This window comes from Pseudophryne corroboree, chromosome 1 (genome assembly GCF_028390025.1).
Source record: "Pseudophryne corroboree isolate aPseCor3 chromosome 1, aPseCor3.hap2, whole genome shotgun sequence".
Taxonomy (NCBI): domain Eukaryota; kingdom Metazoa; phylum Chordata; class Amphibia; order Anura; family Myobatrachidae; genus Pseudophryne; species Pseudophryne corroboree.
Genome location: NC_086444.1, coordinates 309,727,116 through 309,741,105, shown reverse-complemented (window position 1 = coordinate 309,741,105; position 13,990 = coordinate 309,727,116). Strand labels below are relative to the sequence as shown.

General features: G+C 46.6%; 1 protein-coding gene across 1 annotated transcript in view; it reads right to left on the bottom strand.

The window, feature by feature from the left end:
* The window catches only part of RHOF (ras homolog family member F, filopodia associated), a 117,874-nt gene that overhangs the window by 91,914 nt on the left and 11,970 nt on the right, over window positions 1-13,990 (bottom strand). The gene's annotated exons all lie outside the window — the stretch shown is intronic.

Below are 13,990 nucleotides of genomic sequence, written 5' to 3'. Positions count from 1 at the left end.
GTCCTGCAAACACATATACACAAAGAAAAAAAACACACAAAAAAAAAACCTAAAACAAGAAAATACAATCTAAAAGCGAGACTTGCTCTTTACCACCAGCTATTTATCAGCTATACTGTCTGCTATGGAACACATCAGCGATATCAGAGTCTGTGTGCTATCATCTTATATAGTCAGCAGGCAATCATTGATACAAGCTGCTTGTTAGTCCACAATCTCCCACCTCCACTTCTTCTCCTTCTCCTCTTCCTCCCCCCTTCTAAGTGATGATAGGCCCAACTACTGCTGGTGGTTGCCGACCAGAAATATCGTGGTCGAAATGGGATGGTATCGTAATGGCAACAGTAGGGATCCCAACAGAATTCCGACAGCATACAGACGTTCAGAATCCAGACAGATCCCACCGAGTATTTTAACCATGCCTCTACCACTAACCCAACCCTACTGCAGCCTAACTCAAATCCTCCTCTTAGTACCGAACCCTGGGGGTAATTCTGAGTTGATCGCAGCAGCAAGTTTGTTAGCAATTGGGCAAAACCATGTGCACTGCAGGGGAGCAGATATAACATGTGCAGAGAGAGTTAGATTTGGGTGGGGTGTGTTCAATCTGCAATTGCAGTGTAAAAATAAAGCAGCCAGTATTTACCCTGCACAGAAACAAAATAACCCAGCCAAATCTAACTCTCTCTGCACAAGTTATATCTGCCCCCCCCCCCCCCCCCTGCACTGCACATGGTTTTGCCCAACTGCTACAAAATTTCCTGCTGCGATCAACTTGGAATTACCCCCCCTATCCCCAATACTTACAGTTGGGATCCTGACCACATCCTAGTTGAAAAAAAACCTTAACTGTGTCTGCCACCAACCTAAGGATGGCAGGTAACAGGTAAGCATCATTTTCTTCTTATCATTTTTGGGAGAATCTCAATAAGAAACCTGTCAAACCCGAAGGGCACCAACAGAGAAAGTTTTGGAATCACTTTGATATACTCAGAGGACAGCCCAATTAATTCTCATTTTTATTTTGTTGTGTGCACAAACCCTTCCTTGTACAGTGTGTAGTGTACACACAATTCTGTACAAAGACCAGCAGCTCGGACCACATTCTCTATGCACTAATCTAATCTTTGTGATTCTAGATCAAATCCAAAATTGAGTTATAAGAGAAAGTACGTATTACTTTTGCTTTGTGTGATCTCAGTATATAAAATTGAAGAGAACAAGAAGTTATGTAACCCTAAGAGCCAGGAAACAGCCGTGGTTGTTTGTAGATATACTTACACTGTAGTGCAAAAAGGCCAGAGCTGAGACATGATAAGCACTCCCTTATTCATAAGTGTAAACTAACTTTAAAGTGAATTAGCCTATTTTCTCTTACTAGAGGATGCTGGGGACTCCGTAAGGACCATGGGGTATAGACGGGCTCCGCAGGAGACATGGGCACCACAAATAACTTTTAGTATGGGCGTGCACTGGCTCCTCCCTCCATGCCCCTCCTCCAGACCCCAGTTAGATCCTGTGCCCAGAGGAGATTGGGTGCACTACAGGGGAGCTCTCCTGAGTTTCTCTGAAAAAGAATTTTGTTAGGTTTTTTATTTTCAGGGAGCACTGCTGGCAACAGGCTCCCTGCATCGTGGGACTGAGGAGAGAGAAGCAGACCTACTTAAGTGATAGGCCCTGCTTCTTAGGCTACTGGACACCATTAGCTCCAGAGGGAGTCGGAACGCAGGTTTCCCCCTGTCGTTCGTCCCAGAGCCGCGCCGACGTCCTCCTCACAGAGCCGGAAGATAGAAGCCGGGTGAGTATAAGAAGAAAAGAAGACTTCAAGGCAGCAGAAGACTTCAGATCTTCACTGAGGTAAGCGTGCAGCGGTAACGCTGCGCGCCATTGCTCCCACACACTACACACACCGACAGCACTGATGGGCGCAGGGGGGGCGCCCTGGGCATCAATATAAACCTCTGGATGGCATTATATAGATATTAGGCTGCGGAGGCAGTTAATAGATAAATCCCCCGCCATTTTTCATACAATTGAGCGGGACCGAAGCCCGCCGCTGGAGGGGGCGGAGCTTGGTCCTTCAGCACTAACCAGCGCCATTTTCTCCACAGAACACTGCAGAGAAGCTGGCTCCCCGGACTCTCCCCTGCTGAACACGGTGACAGAGGGTTGAAAAGAGGGGGGGGGGGGCACTTGTAAGGCTCAGTGAGTGTATTACATGATTAGATATATAAAAAGCGCTGTTATCTGGGAAATTGTTTCCAGTGTCAGTTGGCGCTGGGTGTGTGCGGGCATACTCTCTCTCTGTCTCTCCAAAGGGCCTTGTTGGGGAACTGTCCCATTTTAGATATATCCCTGTGGGGGGGGGGGGGCATACGTGTGTGTCGGCATGTCTGAAGCGGAAGGCTCGTCCAAGGAGGAGGTGTAGCAGATGACTGGTGTCTCCCCGTCGGCAACGCCGACTCATGATTGGTTGGACATGTGGAATATGTTAAATGCAAATGTAAACTTATTACATAAGAGAATGGACAAAGCAGAGTCCAGGGAAAAAGCAGGGAGTCAATCCATGGATTGGACTGGGTCACAGGGCCCTTTAGGGTCTCAAAAACGTCCCCTATTCCTAATAGCAGACACTGATACCGACACGGATTCTGACTCCAGTGTCGACTACGATGATGCAAAGTTACACCCAAGGGTGGCCAAAAGAATTCATTATATGATTATTGCAATAAAAGATATTTTGCATATCACTGATGATCCCTCTGTCCCTGACATGAGGGTGCGCATGTATAAGGAAAAGAAACCTGAGGTAACGTTTCCCCCATCTCATGAACTGAATGAAGTATTTGAAAAAGCTTGGGAAACTCCAGACAAAAAAAACTGCAGATTCCCAAGAGGATTCTTATGGCGTATCCTTTCCCTGTACAGGACAGGGTACGGTGGGAATCCTCGCCCAGGGTGGACAAGGCTTTAACGCGTCTGTCCAAGAAGGTGGCGCTACAGTCTCCAGACACGGCAGCCCTCAAGGATCCTGCTGATCGCAGACAGGAAACCACCTTAAAATCTATTTATACGAATACGGGTGCTTTGCTCAGGCCAGCGATAGCATCGGCATGGGTTTGTAGCGCAGTTGCTGCGTGGACAGATACCTTATCAGCTGACTTTGAAACCCTAGACAGGGATACCATTTTACTGACCTTAGGTCACATTAAAGACGCAGTCTTATATACGAGAGACGCTCAAAGAGACGTTGGGCTGCTTGGTTCCAGAGCCAACGCCATGGCTATTTCGGCGAGAAGAGCTCTGTGGACCCGCCAATGGACGGGTGATGCAGACTCAAAGAAACATATTGGAGGTTTTACCTTACAAGGGTGAAGTTTTGTTTGGGGATGGTCTCGCGGACCTGGTTTCCACAGCTTCCGCGGGTAAATCTACCTGTTTACCTTTTGTTCCCCATCAACAACAAAAGAAAACTCCATAGTATCAGATGCAGTCCTTTCGGTCGCATAAGGCCAGAAGAGGTCGGGGCTTCTCTTTCCTCGCCAGAGGTAAGGGTAGAGGAAAGAGGACACCTGCTTCGGCTAGTTCCCAGGAGCAGAAGTCCTTCCCGGCTTCTGCTAAATCCACCGCATGACGCTGGGGCTCCACTGAGGGAGTCTGCACCGGTGGGGGCACGTCTTCGACTATTCAGCCAGTTCTGGGTTCTTTCAGACGTGGATCCTTGGGCAATGGAAATTGTATACCAAGGCTACAAACTGGAATTCGAAGAGGTGCCCCCTCGCCGATTTTTCAAGTCGGCCTTGCCAGCTTCTCCCCCGGGAGAGGGAAGTAGTATTGGCTGCAATTCAAAAGCTGTGTCAACAGCAAGTGATTGTCAAGGTTCCCCTGGTACAACAGGGAAAAGGGTACTAATTCAACCCTGTTCATGGTCCCGAAGCCGGATGGTTCGGTCAGACCCATTTTAAATCTAAAATCCCTAAACCTGTACTTGAAAAAGTTCAAATTCAAGATGGAATCGCTCAGGGCAGTGATCTCCAGCCCGGAAGGAGGGGATTTTATGGTATCACTGGACGTGAAGGATGCCTACCTTCATGTCCCTATATATCCTCCTCATCAGGAGTTCCTGAGATTTGCTGTACAAGACTGTCATTACCAGTTTCAGACGTTGCCGTTTGGGCTTTCCACGGCGCCGAGGATTTTCACCAAGGTGATGGCGGAGATGATGGTGCTCCTGCGCAGGCAGGAAGTCACAATTATCCCGTACTTGGACGATCTCCTGATAAAAGCGAGATCGAGAGATCAATTGCTGAAGAGCGTGTCGCTCTCCCTGAGAGTGCTACAACAGCACGGTTGGATTCTCAATCTGCCAAAGTCACAATTGACTCCAACAACTCGACTATCATTCCTAGGAATGAATCTGGACACGGAACAGAAGAAGGTTTTTCTCCCAATGGAAAAAGCCCAGGACCTCCAGAACATGGTCAGAGACCTGCTAAAACCAAAAAGTGTGTCTGTTCATCAATGCACTCGAGTTCTGGGGAAAAGGGTGGCAGCCTACGAGGCCATCCCCTTCGGCAGGTTCCATGCGAGGACATTTCAGTGGGACCTTCTGGACAAGTGGTCGGGGTCCCATCTACAAATACATCAGAAGATAAGCCTGTCCCCCAGGGCCAGGGTGTCTCTCCTGTGGTGGCTGCAGAGTGCTCATCTTCTAGAGGGTCGTAGGTTTGGCGTTCAGGACGGGGTTCTGGTAACCACGGACGCGAACCTCAGAGGATGGGGAGCAATCACACAAGGAAGAAAATTCAGGGACTATGGTCAAGCCAGGAGGCTTGTCTACACATCAACGTGCTGGAATTGAGGACCATATACAACGGCCTATGACAAGCGGAGAATCTTCTTCACGACCTACCGGTGCTGATTCAATCAGACAATGTCACAGCCGTGGCTCATGTAAACCGCCAAGGCGGGACAAGGAGCAGAGTGGTGATGGCGGAAGCCACCAGGATTCTTTGCTGGGCGGAAAATCACGTAAGCGTTCTGTCAGCGGTCTTCATACCGGGAGTGGACAACTGGGAAGCAGACTTCCTCAGCAGACACGATCTCCATCCAGGAGAGTGGGGACTTCATCAAAAAGTCTTTGCAGAGATAACAAGTCATTGGGGACTTCCTCAAATAGACATGATGGCGTCATGCCTCAACAAAAAGCTTCGGAGGTATTGTGCCAGGTCAAGGGACCCTCAGGCAGTAGCGGTAGACGCCCTAGTGACACCTTGGGTGTTTCAGTCGGTCTATGTGTTCCCTCCTCTGCCTCTAATCTCAAAAAATTTGAGAATCATAAAACGAAAGAGAGTACAGACAATACTCGTTGTTCCAGATTGGCCTCGAAGGCCCTGGTATTCAGATCTTCAGGAAATGATCACAGAAGATCCGTGGCCTCTTCCTCTCAGAGAGGACCTGCTGCAGCAGGGGCCCTGAGTATTACAAGACTTACTGCAGCTACGTTTGACGGCATGGCGGTTGAACACCGAATCCTAGCTGGGAGAGGTATTCCGGAGGAAGTCATCCCTACTCTGATAAAGGCTAGGAAGGAGGTGACGGCGAAACATTATCACCGTATCTGGAGGAAGTATGTATCTTGGTGTGATGCCAAGAATGCTCCTACGGAAGATTTCCATCTGGGTCGTTTTCTCCACTTTCTACAGACAGGAGTGGATATGGGCCTGAAGTTAGGCTCCATTAAGGTACAGATTTCGGCCCTATCTATATTCTTTCAGAAGGAATTGGCTTCTCTCCCAGAAGTCCAGACTTTTGTGAAGGGAGTGCTGCACATCCAGCCTCCTTTTATCCCCCAGTGGCACCTTAACGTGGTGTTAAGGTTCCTAACATCTCACTGGTTTGAGCCTCTTCAAACGGTGGAATTAAAATTTCTCACTTGGAAGGTGGCCATGTTATTGGCCTTGGCATCTGCAAGGCGGGTGTCCGTATTGGCGGCCTTGTCTCACAAGAGTCCCAATTTGATTTTCCATGTGGATAGAGCAGAGTTGAGGACTCGTCCTCAATTTTTGCCTAAGGTGGTTTCTTCTTTTCATATGAACCAACCTATTGTGGTGCCTGTGGCTACGGGGGACTTGGAGGATTCCAAGTCCCTGGATGTAGTCAGGACCTTAAAAATGTATGTAGCCAGGACGGCTAGGGTTAGAAAAACAGAGGCTCTGTTTGTCCTGCATGCAGCCAACAAGGTTGGCGCTCCTGCTTCTAAGCAGACTATTGCTCGCTGGATCTGTAACACGATTCAGCAGGCTCATTCTACGGCTGGATTGCCGTTACCGAATTCGGTAAAGGCCCATTCCACTAGGAAGGTGGGCTCTTCTTGGGCGGTTGCCCGAGGCGTCTCGGCACTACAGCTTTGCCGAGCAGCTACTTGGTCGGGTTCAAACACTTTTGCAAAATTCTACAAGTTTGATACCCTGGCTGATGAGGACCTCGCGTTTGCTCAATCGGTGCTGCAGAGTCATCCGCACTCTCCCGCCCGGTTTGGAGCTTTGGTATAATCCCCATAGTCCTTACGGAGTCCCCAGCATCCTCTAGGACGTAAGAGAAAATAAGATTTTAAACCTACCGGTAAATCTTTTTCTCCTAGTCCGTAGAGGATGCTGGGCGCCCGTCCCAGTGCGGACTAAATCTGCAAGACTTGCATATAGTTGTTGCTTACATAAGGGTTATGTTACAGTTGGGATCGGTCTTCGACTGATACTGTTTCTTGTTCATACTGTTAACTGGTGGTGTATATTTCAGGTTATACGGTGTGATTGGTGTGGGCTGGTATGAATCTTGCCCTTAGATTTACAATATCCTTTCCTCATATTGTCCATCTCCTCTGGGCACAGTTTCTCTGACTGGGGTCTGGAGGAGGGGCATAGAGGGAGGAGCCAGTGCACGCCCATACTAAAAGTTCTTTGTGGTGCCCATGTCTCCTGCGGAGCCCGTCTATACCCCATGGTCCTTACGGAGTCCCCAGCATCCTCTACGGACTAGGAGAAAAAGATTTACCGGTAGGTTTAAAATCTTATTTTTACATAAGTGTTTATAAAGAGAATTTTTCAAAGAAAAAAAAAATCTTGGTACAATACATTTTCAACAAGAAAATAAAATCTAGGTTTCATTATGGGGTATTACATGGACATGGGTACTATTGGTGTCAACAGACAATCACTATCACTGTACTGAATCAACACTGTTTTATGCATCTGCACACTCTGAAAATTCATCTTTATTTTGGACTGTTACATTTCCTTACTTATAGTACATTAAACCGGATATTGAGGTACAGTTTGAGTATCCCATATCCAAATATTCCGAAATATGGACATTTTTTTTCGTGAGACTGAGGGGTTCAGTATGATTTCCCTACGGACTAGATAATGGATAAGTAGAATCTGATTGGTTGCTATGAACAACACCACCACTACTACTAAAATCCCGCACTTTAGTAAATATACTCCTAGTTGGTTAAACGCAAACAAGTTTAATTTAACCAACTTGTCTGAATGGCTGTTTGCAGTGGTTGTGAGCCAATTGGGTGCGAATGGAAGATTGTTCTAGTACATGCCTGGCCAGATTTACAGTGCATATGCTACATATCTCCTCATTTTTGCATACTGTAGGTGTGACACTGAAAAGACTTGTTAAACATGCCCTGTTAGAGGTCCCTGAGGACAGGAGTTGGGAAACATCGACACAGTATTGTTTGTATAGGACTTGGTTTCCTTATTTTATGAGTAGTCCTGTGATGTTAGTTTTCAGGAATTAAATGATAAAAATATTGTACTTATTGTCGATCCAATAATTGCATCATGATGTCCAAACAGTACAGGATAGGTGGCACTGTCAGTGCACCCATATAATTATAATTACCGCTCCGGAATTCCGCGATTGCAGGCACTGCAGACAAAAATCACTCAGTAAATGGCGCTGTGACCATTTTCATGGTGATTTGCTTATGCGCAGAAAAGATGTCCCCTGAAACAGGGCATGGGCGCTATGTTCTCAGAGACCAGCGCATGCACAGTAGACTCTGACACATAGCCAGACTCTACTGCCAAAAAGGAGGGGGACCACATGGAGCCTGCACATTAGGGGCGGGGGCGCGGAGGGAATTCAGCAGCAGTTGCTACTGAGATGCGATCCTATCTCCCCGCTTTTCACCGCTCTGCATGTGCGCGCATCTCAGTTACGCGAACACCTCTAACTGGTTGACAGGCAGAGGCGTTCACAGGGCGGCATTGTGGCATTGCAGGGGCATGGTGTGGGAAATGGAGGTGGGTTCGGGGCGGCCGCATGACATCACATGCAGCCACTGCGACCCAGAAAATGCCCACTCTGCGCTTGTCTTCTCAGCCTGGCTGCAGAGGCAGTGGGGCATCCACAAATCAGCGATGCAAATGAATTATGATCGCATCGCTACCGGGTATTTGCATGCTGGGCGGCCGCCAGCATGCGATCGCGGGCAGTTGCACTTTTGCTAAAATAGCAACTGAAGCTGAATGAGGGCCCTGGGCATCCTCCTCTCTTAAACCGCCCCTACTAAGCGACATAACAAACACACAGAAAGAACTTATAAAAGAGGCAAGCATGGTACGATAATAGGATCATTTAACAAAATTAACATTACAATAACATTACATAAACGCCAGATCCCAAAGCTTTCTTAGATGGGGTCATGGCAGTGGCACCTGCAGCCAACCGAATTGGCAGGTCCCCCCTCACATCCTGTATGTTCTTACGTTCACTCCTTTCCCAATAACACACTGTTGTCTGAAGTAATGCCAGTATGGAAGACAGCACCACTTTCATAAACAATTGATGTGTCCTCATACATCTAGGGCCAGATGCATCATCGCTTGGAAAGTGATAAAATGGAGAGTGAAAAAGTACCAGCCAATCACCTCCTAACTGCCATTTTTCAAACACAGCCTGTGACATAGTAGTTAGGATCTGATTGGCTGGTACTTTTTCACTCCCCATTTTATCACTTTCCAAGCGATGACGCATCTAGCCCTTAGTCTTTTTACATGCTCTGATTTGGACTGCATTCCCCTGACAATAATCACACAGTAGCAATACGCAAGAAATGATACAGATCCTTTCATTGTACAATAGGGTAGCAAGTAATTAACAGGTATGCCAAACACAGCATAAAGTACTTGTTGCTCTTTTGGGGTTTGTTTTTCAATTGTGTCATTTTTATGAAAGGTTTAAAAAAAATAAAAAAGTACAGTATACACTCAAAAGTAAAATAATACAATTTATGAGAAACATGGCAGACACGAAAATTTGCACATACCATGTGATAAATAGAAAGAACAACTCAACAGGCCAGCGGGTATAGATAAGCACGGATTAGCATTCTATGTAAAAACCAAAACACACATAAACGTCAAACTGTATATGAATAACGGAACAAGCATCTGAAGGCATAATTCTGTTGCACGTGGCATAAACCCAAATTAGTAGTGGGAATAACGTAACATTTAGGCTAAAGGGAAATCAAGAAATTAAACAATCCAAATACTATATATATATCTCTGATGCTAGAGAGCTACTTTATAAACAGACAGAATGAATGATAATAATAATTACACATTCGCCATAACTTCCACAAAATAAATACAGGTTGAGTATCCCATATCCAAATATTCCGAAATACAGAATATTCCAAAATACAGAATTTTTAAGAGTGTGAGATTGTGAAATCTTTGTTTTCGGATGGCTCAATGTACACAAACTTTGTTTAATATACAAAGTTATTAAAAATATTGTATAAATTACCTTCAGGCTTTGTATATAAGGTGTATATGAAACATAAATGAATTGTGTGAACGTACACACACTTTATTTTTAATAACTTTGTGCATTAAATAATCTAAAATTACATTCAGGCTGTGGCCCTCATTCCGAGTTGTTCGCTCGCTAGCTGCTTTTAGCAGCATTGCACACGCTAGGCCGCCGCCCTCTGGGAGTGTATCTTAGCATAAAAGAATAGCGAACGAAAGATTAGCAGAACTGCTACTAAATAATTCTTTGCAGTTTCTGAGTAGCTCCAGTCCTACTCCTAGATTGCGATCAGCTCAGTCGGTTTAGTTCCTAGTTTGACGTCACAAACACGCCCTGCGTTCGGCCAGCCACTCCCCCGTTTCTCCAGACACACTCGCGTTTTTCCCTGACACGCCTGCGTTTTTTTAGCACACTCCCGGAAAACGCTCAGTTACCACCCAGAAACGCCCCTTTCCTGTCAATCATTCACCGATCAGCAGTGCGACTGAAAAGCGCCGCACGAACACCAGCAAATCTACTAAGTTTTGTGTAAAATAACTTAGCGCATGCGCTCTGCGTACCATGCGCAGTTAGCAACAAATCGCAGCATAGCGAAAATCGGCAACGAGCGAACTCGGAATGACCACCTGTGTGTATAAGGTGTATATGAGACATAGATGAACTCTGTGCTTAGACTTATTCCAAAATACGGAAAAATCCGATATCCAAAATACTTCAGGTCCCAAGCATTTTGGATATGGGATACCAAACCTGTACCAACAATCACTCTCTAGTGCCCCCCCCCCCCTTGTATTACAATACTCCAACTCATGGCATACCTGGATACCCAAACAAACCCCATCCCCAACTACTCTACACTATACTAGCTAGCCCCACGGAAAATGAGGGCTACTACACCCATGTACCTTAAGGCTTCCAGCCCATGATATAAGGGCCAATGGAGACTCCCACAATGGTGGCACTGCGATAGCAGTAAAGGAGGAAATCGTAATTGTAGTATACGAGTGTAATAAAACACTCAAACAGAATGCAATAACATGTACACATAACATATGATTAATAAGATAAATAATAAACAACCAAAAAAGAGCAATAATGCAAGTATACTAAAATCATTTAATCATCAGGGTCCCAAGGATCAACGCAGTGACGTGCGGTGGGGTGAGGCAGAGCCTTTCCTATCATACTAACGTTTGTGCCAGAGTTTTGACTGCATAAAGTATATGTATAATAGAAGAATTTGTTTGAAATATCTTCTTTGTACTTTTCTAATAATTTTTATAGCCAAAACTCTGGAGTAAAAAGTCTATGGCAGGTGAGGCAGTGCCTCCCTTATCTATCTTTTCCGCACATCTCTGATCAAAACTCACCAAATTTCCAGGACTTTATACTGCTGCACCTGTGTATAGTGGCCAGATGTACCATTTGGCTCATATACTGCGTGTAAATCTGGCTCTGGTGCAAGCCAGTGCCTCCTGAACCATTTAGCTCACTGCACGCCCCTGGCCATCAGCGTGATGGCAAAAACTTTGTACAGTGCGTATTTTATGCTAAAATGAGGACAGGGGACACCTTTTTGCAGAATGTGCGCTGCTCCGCTGGGGTGCTGGCTGTTAAAGCTTTTAAAATGGAAACATTGAGTGTGGCTGGCTCGCTGGCGGGCGGGGCCGGCCGTTACTACTACTTTAAGCTACTACCTACCCTTGCCCCCTCCCTACCCACAGAACTGCCTGCCTCTAACCCCTCCTTGCCCCCCCCCCCCCCCCCGTACTGTCTCAGCTGCCATCTACCCTTGCTCCATACCTTTCCCAGCACTGCTTGTCCCTAACCCTAACCATCCAGCACTGTCGCAACTGCAGCCTGCACTTTCCCCCTCCCTACCCCTTCCTCCCCTCTACCCCAACTTCTCACTGCCTCTTCTCCTGTTTACCACAACTGCTGCTTGCCCTTACCCCCTCCACCCCAATGTCTACCTGCTCTAAGTACTGCCCAAGCTGCCACCTGACCCCAGCACTGTCCCAACTGCTTCCTTTCTCCCCCTCCCCCATAATATGTGATGGGATCCAGAAACAATAGGATCTACATTTTTCTTAAATTTAAATGTTTTGCTCATCACCTGGGGACACTGAAGCTGAACCACCAGTCCTTATAAGCCAGAGTCTTAACAGAAAATATCCAGAGACTCCTGACAGAGATAATCTCCAGTAGTTGGTATACCGCAAACCTGGGCAGTAGCAAGCTGCCGAGCAACAAAGTCTTGTCTGGAAGTAGTCATCAACCAGGAACTCAAGAACCACTTAGAACAGGGGTGAATTAAGAGTGGAGAGTGCCCGTGTGCAGGCCCCTTCTTCTTTGGCAGTGGCCGCAGCGCTGTAGCGTCTGGCTTTATGACAGACCTCTGCGCATGTGCAGGTCTCCGGGAACATGGCACCTGTGCCTTATTCCTGGGGACATCTACAGTATACTGCGCTTCCATCTGCAGCGCAGCCCACTGCATGACTCCGTAGGGCTAAGTATAATATGGGTGCGGGGTGCCTGCACTCATTATAGATACAGCCATTGCTTAGGATTATCAACCCCAAAACTCTCAAACAGTGCACCCAAGTGAATGATATCACAGCAAAGGTGACCTGAAACGTCCAGAAGCTTGGGCTGGTATGCTGCCACCCGAGAGTCCAGGGTCAGGGATAGAAACACTTACAGTACTTGGTTTAATATCCTGTGACATTATGGCATTTCTTGGCCTGATTCAGGACAGTACGTAAACCTGATGGTTACAGAGCGGGGACGGTGACCGTTCTACAAAAAGAGGGCACCGACTTCCTGTACCAGGCAGAGGAGATCCGAAGGATCTGTCCGAATAAGCTTCATGTTATGCAGATGGCAGAGGGCTGCGACCATCCGATGCCGTGTCGGATTGCTGATGCTGACAGGAGGCATCTTTTTCCTACAGACACCTCCTGCAGCATTAGCATATTAGTTGTACGATATTGTACAGCCACTTCCCTGCGGATGTGCAGTACCATAATTATTGCAATCAGCCCACAGACCTGTAATTAGTATAAAGTGATTATAAACAAAGTGAATCAATATATAAAATTTAAAATAACTCAGGTGGAAGACAAACCAGGGAATTCCTGCAAAAAATTACCACCAGGATGTATGTACAGGGTACCACAGAAGATATAGTAGATATAATACTGCGCTTCCCCCATTTCCATTTGCTATAGCAACCCCTATAGAAACATACATACTTAGGGGTCTATGTACTAAGCCTTGGAGAGCGATAAAGTGAAGAGAAAACCTACCAACCAACCAGCACCTGTCATTTTTCTAACACAGTGTGTAACATGGTAGTTAGGAGCTGATTGGCTGGTACTTTATCGCCATTCATATCTCTCTCCAAGGCTTAGTACATAGACACCTTAATCCAAGTAGCTACCTATAGGGCAGGCATGTCCAAACTGCGGCCCTCCAGCTGTTGAGAAACTACACATCCCAGCATGCCCTGACCCAGCTTTAGCATTCACTGACAGCAAAACTGTGTCAGGGCATGCTGGGATATGTAGTTTCACAACAGCTGGAGGGCCGCAGTTTGGACATGCCTGCTATAGGGGATGCGTTTAACATCCCGATGGACAGGAAGCCGGTGGTCATGTGACCAATGCTGGAATCACACCACCACTCGGAAGACTGGCGATGGAACACAGACAGCCAGAAGGTAACAATTAGGGTAACAGTTAGTGCCTAACCCCCCTGCCGGGCCCTACACTAACGGGTGTTAAGGTCCCCATACACTAGTACCACTTGGCCCTTTTCTACACAATTTCGACCCATCGGGCTGATAAATCGTGTGAAAAGCGTAAAATCGCGTGTCATGTACTTCTAATTCCGATCCGATGTGCGGTCCCGTGCATATCGGATTGGATCCGGAGATTGTCACCGCTGCACCAAGGATACATTGTATCCCGGAGTAGTGAATGGGATCACATGCAAAACACTGTATGCAAAATGATCGCATACGATGTATCAATTTTTTTTATATAGCTGCCGGCAGGGAGTTGCCAAGGTATCGCATGAGAGGCTGCATGCGATACTTCGGCTTAATGTATGGCCACCTTTAGGGTTAGGCACTAGTAGAGGTTAGCCCTAG